Source organism: Vulpes lagopus, chromosome 6 (genome assembly GCF_018345385.1).
Source record: "Vulpes lagopus strain Blue_001 chromosome 6, ASM1834538v1, whole genome shotgun sequence".
In the NCBI taxonomy this organism is placed as follows: domain Eukaryota; kingdom Metazoa; phylum Chordata; class Mammalia; order Carnivora; family Canidae; genus Vulpes; species Vulpes lagopus.
The window spans coordinates 124,660,257-124,668,926 of NC_054829.1; the positions used below are offsets into that span (position 1 = coordinate 124,660,257).

Below are 8,670 nucleotides of genomic sequence, written 5' to 3' on the forward strand. Positions count from 1 at the left end.
TTATTTAAGAGAGAGAGAGAGTACAACTGGGGGTGGGGGAGGAGCAGCGGGAGAGGGAGAGGGGGAAACAGACTCTCCCCTCAGCAGGGAGCCCAGACGCAGGACCATGAGATCATGACCTGAGCTAAAGGCAGACAGCCAACTGAGCCACCCACATGCTCCAAGATAAAATTTACTCACATGACATTTTTTTTTTTTTCCGGACAAGACATATTTCCATCAATTGCAAAAATAAATATGCTTAGTTCATTAAGTTATATGCTGAATGTTAATAAATTAGTAGCAGAAATTGACTACGCCTTTTCAGTGACAATCTAAGTTTCTTAATAAAAATACCAATTCCCTGCTTATATTTACTTATATTTAGTATATGATTTCATGCATTAGGCTAAGACATACAGTTATTTCTATGTTTTCAGGACATGTTCAACAAATCCCTCACTTGTACATTTTCTAACTGTCAAACATTTTAATCTCTTGATTAGAATATTTAATAAACATTTCTACAAATAATTTCAGACCTCAAAATTTCATAAAGATCAATCCTTCAATATTTAGACCTAAAAAGTAATCTCCAATGTCTATCCATTTCCAGATTTGAAATTTCCTCTTTATTGTTTACTCCTATACTTTATTTCTTACCCTGGCTAAAGATGCTTCATGATATTATTATCAAGAAGTGATTCAGTAGTAATTTATCTATTTTCACTTATCCATCCAAAGACACCCTTTGAATTGCTGTTAAGTGTATTTTAACTCAACAATATTTAACAGTAATTATTAATGTACAAAGCAGTAGGGCAGGTTCTGCGAACAAGTGTCAGTGAACAACTGATCAAAATATTTGCAGTAAAAGAGAGGAAAAGAAGTCCTGTTATAAAGAAAAATATATTTAAAGACTATATGAGGCATAATCCATTTTGAATGCCTTCAACTCTATTTTTGCTAAACTATGAAAGTATCTTTTAGTTTGAGTAATTATTTTCATATGTCAGTCCTTCTGAAAGAGATATTTGTTTTATTTTTTTTTCTTTTGTGAGTCATGAACACTATGCAATTGTCCATACCTGTTGTGTCTGGCCTAAAGAGACTAATAATCACACAATAGTTTTTGCGCTTTTTGGTCGGATGTTAGTGGGTGCTTTGAGGCAAAACTGAATGAGTTTCCAATATCCAGTCCAAATTACAAGAAATACAGACACAAAATGCCTGGGGTTATCCTCAAATGAAGTTACATTTGAATTGCATCCAATATCCTTTATTACGATGTGGAAATGCTCAAAGCAAATACAATAGTTTCTCTTTGCCTCTGACACTTAAGTTCACAGTGTTAGGTTTAAATATAACTTTTGTAATGGCTACTTCACTGAGGAAACTTGAAAAAGATTTCATGCAGAATGACAATTTTCTGTAATAACCTATTAGAGTTTGGTTTGTAGGGCAAAACCAGGATCTCAATATAATATGAAATGAATAACAAAATTTTATCAATCGAGATTCCACTCATAAGCTATTTAAGTTGTTCAGGTTAAAAAATTTCATATTAGCATTAAATTTAAAGCATAGACATGCTGGAGGAGAAATAATAAAATTATCTTTAGAGAATAAACTGTTTTCAAGGATCCAAGTATTAGATGCCACATCACTTGTGTGTGTGTGATCATTATAAATAAAAACACACATTTGTGTCATATTTTAATATATTAATGCATATCCACAAACATTTATTATTATCTTCATAGGTAATTCATGTGCTTGGTAGCTTAATGCATGTAGTTAAAAGGACATAGTTATTAGTTTCAGACAAAATTATTTCCAATTCTGGCTTTGTAACTTGCCAGCTATACAAACTTGATTAAATTACTTAATTTGAATTTCAGATTCCATTCTTATGAAGTAATAATAATATTGACTTCCTTTTAAAATCTATGAGTAGATAATAAACAATGTGTTTGAAGTCTTTGGCAATAATCATCTGTAAACAAATGACTGCTATTAAACATCATTCCTAGACTGATTCTAGTTTCAGAGACACTTAAAAAAAAAAAAAAAAAAACAGGATCTCTTTAAATAAAATTACCAGTATGCTTTTTTTCTACTTATACTGATTGGTTTCTTTGTCAATTAGTCTGAATTAGCTAAGGGTTACTGGTTTATACAGCACATTTAGATAATAAAATGATTACGCACATTTATATTATAAATCAATCTTTCTGATCACTTCAAATTGGGCAGAATTAAACCAAAATTCTATGTCAGAAGAATTCACTTTTAACCAGCAAAGACTAGATTATGAGTTAATTGTGATCATGACAGAGACTGTCTCAGGGGAGAGGATACCATGTATGTTAAATGGCTGGGAAATCTTATTTCATTCCCTGAAAGATATTTTTGCCCATCAAATAATACTGAGTGAACGCTAACAGCTGTCTGGATATCCACATCTATTTCTCTGATAATTTCTTTTAGAATTCCCTCCCCCATAGACTGAGGAAATTAAAACCATCACTAACATCTACTTTTAGCTCAAAACTCTGCTTATAGACATTTCCTATGATTTACTGACAAAATGAAAGCATTTAGAAGAGAACTCTCTAATATTCCTATTCATACATCTATCACCTTCTTTAAATCTGTACTCCCCACCCACCCACTAACACTGTCATACTTGTTATATTAAGTTAGCTCTCCTTGCTTTATTCCACGGCTTTCTCTCCCACTTGTACACCGGACAACGTTTTCTCTTGCTCCACTGACGTACTGCATCCATAAATCATTCTTTATTCTGATTACAAGTTTTATACTTCCTTCACCCCATGTTGACATGGAACCATCCAGCATTAACCCCATTCTTTGCTCTAGTCTTTTTTCTACAGGGTTTTCTATGTTTGCTGATTCTACTTCTCTTTTAATTTCTCCTAACATTCTAGTCACTTTTTAAATTCTACTACTTCGATAAAACTAAGATTGGTAAGATTACCAACACTGCCCATTTTACCAAACTTACTAGTCAATTTTTACTTTTTATTATTTTCCATCTTTCTACAGAAAAAAATTAGCAGAATTTTTTCTTTGCAATTATTGCTCTTTACCACTCCCTCTTTGCAATTATTGCTTTACTGGACTTCCCAGACTCTACACTGTTCTCTCTCTCTCTCTCTCAATATCAATGTCTATTCCTTTTGAGTCTCCTCTTTATCCATCTTTATCCTTTATCCTATATGAAATACATACACTGAAGTATCCAAGAAAGAGATTCTTAAGTTATCTTCTCTTCCCTTCGTGTATTCAATTTAGGTGGACTTGAGAGTCATTAATCTTTAATATTCTAGATTAACCAATGACTCTCAAATGTATGCCCTCTCCTGTGATGTCCACATTCTCATTAAAAAAGTCTTTTGAACATTAGAAATTAAATGTCTAATAAACATCTCATTATAATTTTTGACCCTTTAATCCATTCCTTCCCATTCTTCATAAAATGCTATAACATTTAATTAGTTGCTCTGTAAATGTCATTCCATGAGGGTAAGAATTTTGTCAAAGTTGTGTATTACATTATCCCTCACACTGACAGAAATACCCAAATTAATGGGAGCAGGAAGGTAGATAGCCAGGAAGGAAAGAAGAATTATATTAAATTGAATGAAGGGTTAAATGAAGGAAGATTATCTGAAACTAGGATAGGCTATATAATATGTCTAATGAAGCACATTTATCAATAGCCATTATAGATTTAAATCCAAAATTGGCCAAACACAAAAGCCGCTTTTCATTCATTTTCTCTGACTCTCAAGTTAGTACAATGTAAAATTAGTCAGTAGCTTGGATCTCTTTGCTCTGCCTGTAGTAGTGGGTGGACAAGCGTGCTTTCTATCATAATTCCACTCTCCAAGGACAATGGGAACTTTTTACACATTTAAGCTCTGCATACCATTTAAGAAGATTAAAGATGGAATGGAGAAACTATCACATAGATATACCAATATAAATAGAAGAATAAATGGGAAAAAAAGGTAAAAATCTCACATGTTCTTTTCAGAAATACAGCAGATTTTTATGTAAGTATGGGATACATTGATCACATCACATAGTAGTTGTAAATAGACTTTTTACTCATCAGCGCTGTATTGAATCACCCATCAACTGACTGTAACCTTCTCAAAGAAATATTAGAAGACTCCAATTTGCCCTTGTTAAAATATTTAGTTCTATAGACTGTTCTGCGACAGAATAATTTCAAAAACATATGATCGGCATGGTGTGCTCAATACTTTATATTCATTACATGCCATATTACTTAGGTTTACAGTAATTGTTTTTAGTAAACATGATCTACAAAGATGTTTTTTAAAGTATACTGTGTCTCAGATTGCCTGTTTTTGTTATAAGGGACTTAATATTACAGAGTTAATTTTTGCAATTTTTATTTTTATTTTTTTAAATACTCTTAAGGCATTTATTTATTAAAAAGTTCTCTGCCAAGATTTCACATTAGCTTAAAATTCAAATCAGTCTTTACATTTCCCTACTGAGGACTGCACCTCAGTGTATGACCTAAAAGCACCTTCTCTAGCAGCGAGTGTTACTAGCATCCACACAGTGAGCCCCGTGGTCAGCCTCTCTGTTCCCCAGGTGACCCAACTAGAAGTTAATACTGCTCTGCTACAGGGTAAAAGCTCCTAACTCAAACTCATTGGAAAAGGGGTGAAACTTCTGCAAAGTGCACTTTAAGAAGAGGTACTGTTTGCTCGTGAAAAGAAACCAGTGAGTCCTCTAAGAATAATAAAAGGGGGTATTTTACAGTTAAGCACATGATTTGGAATGAAGAATTCGGATGTTGCTCTGCTGGTCCAGTCTGTTAATACACTTCTTGTTCCTCCTGTGGGCCCCCCTTTCATCAGGTATCACAAAGCCTTCATCAGTGGCATAGAGAATGTCCAGGATCCTCTGCAATACAGGACGGGTACTGAGGGGGGCACTTGATGGGATGAGCGCTGGGTGTTATGCTATATGTTGGCAAATTGAACTCCAATAAAAAAATAAAAAATATATAAAAAATAAAAACACAGGGTTGTTTTCCCCTTCGTTCTCTTGGCAAATCAATTCAATGTTTCTTAGCTTTCCAAAGTAGAAATCTCTCTCTTTCTCCAAGTCTTGGATGGTAAGTTTCAATACATTGACCTGCTGCATCAATTCAACTGCTTCATCACCCCGTTGCCCACACTAGGATTCTTTCGCACCACACCCGGACCAGCCTTTAGGGTTGCAGTAGTTCTGTGCATTGCAATGGACCTCTGTGGAGCTGCACTGCTATAGCTGAGAGGTTTCTTCGGGCTGTTCAGAGCTGGAGCAACAAGGGAGGGAGCCACTGCAGTGTCTTGACCTTGTCTGGCAGCTACAGGGTCACAGTCTTTTCCATCATAGTTTGCATCAAAAAACTTCTTGAACCACTGAACAAATTCAAAATTGTCCTGAAACTTTCCTCTTACTAATTTGTCCACAGGAATTATTTTGTCAACACCCATTCTCTTAAAACCTGCTTGTAGTATTTTGAGGTTCTGGATGTATTCATGCTCTAGTTTAGCCTGGAATTTCACTTTCTTCAAGGCAATGGAGCCAGGGAATAGCATGTCCATAAACTGACAATAGGCAGCCCCTGAGCACAGCTGTTCAATCTTTGTCAGATTCAGCTGCAGAGACTCATTGATCCAGGCCAGCATATCATGTCGACTTAGGTTAACACTGGTGACAGACGTTGAGTATAAGTTCACTGTCATCCTCGGCTCTTGGCGGGACCATGTCCACTGTCTGTGCCCGGCTTCTGCTCCATCTTCATCTAGTTCTGCAATTTTTCAAAGTAAATTTTTTTTAGGTTACTTTTATAGGTAATTCAGGTTTTTTTATAGTTGCCCAAACATAGACTTTTTAAATTTTTTATTATTATTTTTAAAATAATTTATTCATTCATGAGAGAGAGAGAGAGATAGAGAGAGAGAGGCAGAAACACAGGCAGACAGAGAAGCAGGTTCTCTGCAGGGAGCCCAATGTAGGACTGGATTCCGGACCCTGGGATCACATCCTGAGCCAAAGGCAGATGCTCAACCACTGAGCCACCCAGGCGTCACAAATATAGACCTTTTTAAAGTCATATTTTAAAAAATGTATATCTGCTTGCTTTCTAGTTCAGTTGTAAAAGGAATTTACCAGAAAAATGGCAATAATTCTTTGTTATAGATATTCAATCATCTGAAATCACATACTAATTTCCACTTATTTTTCCAACTATGCTTATATATAAATAGTTTTAAATTTTACTTTTAGAAGTAGCTCTTTTTGCCTTTTTAAAAAAACATGTTTTTGTTTTGTTTTGTTTTTTGCTTCCTGGTTTAAGAATAGGTTCTTGTGTGAAATACTAAAAGACAAACATAGTCTCTAAAGCAAACTACAGTTCTTTGTCAATCAAAACATTTCCCCCTGAGGTTTTCATTTGTTATATGTGATTAATGTTTTACTGAGTGGCAATTTACCTGAAATGTTTCAAAATTATGTGACCATTTACACTCCAAAAACTATTTTTTGTCTTGTCTTAAATTTATATAAATCACTTATCTCTGTGGAATAATGTCATGTGACATGATCCCCTTAGGAGATACTTAATTCTTCTGCTACATAGTTTTTATACTTATTAATTCTTTTAAAGATAGTTTCTATACTATAGTATAACATGTAACAATGAGGAAAAATAACAAGTGTATGTGTGGTATGTATGGTAGAGTTGTTCAATAAATGACAGATATACACATGCACGTATGAAGACAAGCCCAGCTATAACTCCCAAAAAGCAACGGACACTGCTATACATATCTAATATTACCACTGACAATCTGACCAATTTTATAGCAAATAAATTTTTGCAAATGGAGTTTAGGAGAGCAAAGTGTGTAGAACCAGAAAATAATGACCAAATATAAGATATTATTCAACAAATTTATGCCAATTACTTCAATGACCATTTTGTTTTCTACTTAATTTTTCTTTTTTCACATATTCATTTAATGTTTTAGATCTTGAAAAAGCAAATTAAGCCTGATTTGAAATAATGGTAAATATCAATTTCAAGGTAATGAAAACAAAATAGCACTTGTTTTAATTGTTAGGATTCTTATTAGGCCTGAAGAAATATGTAATTGAAAATAGTGTCTAAAAACGACAAACAACCTTTTTTATTTTTTCTTTTACTTCTTTTTTTCAAAGCTGCATACAAAAGAGTTCTGTTGTTATTGATATCTCAGTGTTATTTTTCTGTCAGTTCACTTGCTATATTAAGCAAAGATCGTTGGTTACTGAAGAATTGGAAAATGAAAGATTATCCCTATTAGGCAATTTAACAAGTGAATGAATGCTCAACTTCCAATACTTGACTCAGTGAATATACAGGCTTTTTTAAAAAGAAAGACCATTTCATCAGTTGCTTGTTTTTTATTTGTATATACTCTCTACTGACGAAATTTTTAAGAGAAATAATTACATTTCTGGGGCACCTGAGTAGCTCAGTTGGTTAAAGTATCCAATTCTTGATTTCGGTTCATGTCATGATCTCAGGGTCCTGGAATCAAACCCTGCATAGGGATGAGCTCGTGGCCAGGAATCTGTTTTAGGATTCTCTCTCCCTCCAGCCCTCCCACCTCTCTCTCCTCCTCTAAAATTAATAAATATTTTTTTTTTTGAAAGAGAGAATTTTCTAAACAAAGTCAGACTTTTCCACATCTTGAAAGAGTACATTAGTCAAATAAAACAATGGTGAATGAGCAAACTCTGGTATAATTTTCACATTTGGGCACTTAATGCAATTAAGTGATAAAGAAGGCAGGACCCCATCCCATTGGTCTCTCATTTTCCCACTTTACTTCTATGCTTTTTCCTTGACTTCTGGTAAAATATTCAGTCTTATTTATAATATTGCTATTTATTTCCTTCACATTTGCATTCAAGACAGGAAGTACTTTTGAAATAGCTTCCCAATCCCTGTTCAACAACTGTACTATATTACCTGATCCCTGGCAGAGCACATGTTTTGGGCTAGCCCTATTTTATATACTAACACATTTTCTTCTTTCACTGCTCATTTGTATGCCAAAAGTCAGTTGTTTGCTCCCAAATACATTTATACCAGATATAATTATTAATGTAGCCAGATAACACATACTATTATGTAAAATAGAGATAAATTAGTATGAAATGTGAGTGTATGTGTGTGTATATATATATATATATGCATGTATATATGTCAGACATCTGTATGCTTACCCTTTTTTTATTGGGGGGTGATGTCTGCATACACATCATTTTTCATGTATTTTCAACTTATTCATCCATTTTAAGAAACAGCACTGAAAACAATAGACCATACCTATTGCAAAAAGAAACAAGGTTAACAAACCAAATTCATCAGTACATTGAGAGGATCATACAATGTGACCAAGTGGGATTCAGTCCAGGGATGCAAGAATTGTCCAACATCCACAAATCACCATATAATATACCACATTAACAAAATGACAGATAAAAATCACATAATCATCCCAGGAGGTGTAGAAAAAGCATTTGACAATAGTCAACATCTTTGCCCATAATAAAAATTTTCAAATTGCAGTTTGCACAGTAAAT

At 33.9% G+C, this 8,670-nt stretch overlaps 1 pseudogene; it reads right to left on the reverse strand.

The window, feature by feature from the left end:
* Positions 1 to 4,861: 4,861 nt before the first annotated feature.
* Positions 4,862 to 5,780, reverse strand: LOC121493854 (annotated as a pseudogene).
* Between the last annotated feature and the right edge of the window lie 2,890 nt (positions 5,781 to 8,670).